Below are 761 nucleotides of genomic sequence, written 5' to 3' on the forward strand. Positions count from 1 at the left end.
GGGAGGGGAAGGGGGGTGGGTGGGGGGAATGTATTATACTAAAAGAGCAAGGTCACAAATTATTTGACACCTTATGTATTGATACATTTCTAAAGATGCATCTCCCCTAAAATTATATAGGAAGGTATTGGATACCATGTTGTTCACTTACTATTGAAAAAGAAGGTAGGGTGATTATTACTTCCTCTATTGTAAGCAATCAATAATATTATTTCCCCTCTCCCCTCTCCCCTCTCCCCTCTCCCCTCTCCTTTACTAATGCCAATCTGAGTGATCATACCCATCGACGAAGGAATTCCTTATTTGCCATGGGTTAAGGGAAGACCCCTCTTCTAAAGCAATTACTTGTCAAATTTTACTAAACAAATTGGAGTAAATTTTCTTTCACCGCATGTGAAGGAAAACCACACCAATCTAGGCTTACAAACCTTTATACGGTTTTAGTATGTTCTCCAAAATACCCTCTTGATACCCTCTTTTGTGCATCTAAAGCCCAACAGTGAATGGGGCTCTATTCACCATGCCTTATGGAAAACTTGGTCAAGAAAAAAATTGTATCTATCTTTTTTTTTGGGGGGTGGTTTAGTGCGGTTAGTTATTATGAGGGGTTTTTTTCTTTTTCTTTTTTTTTCTTTTTAAGATGTGCGTGATTGAAATGCTAGAAAGATTTCTCACCTCTTGGAGCGTTGTCCCTTTTAAGTTAGAAGTTCATATTTTTTTTGTATATATGTTCTTTTTGGTTCATGTCTAGAAACAAAAAC

Source organism: Macadamia integrifolia, chromosome 4, assembly GCF_013358625.1.
Source record: "Macadamia integrifolia cultivar HAES 741 chromosome 4, SCU_Mint_v3, whole genome shotgun sequence".
Taxonomy (NCBI): domain Eukaryota; kingdom Viridiplantae; phylum Streptophyta; class Magnoliopsida; order Proteales; family Proteaceae; genus Macadamia; species Macadamia integrifolia.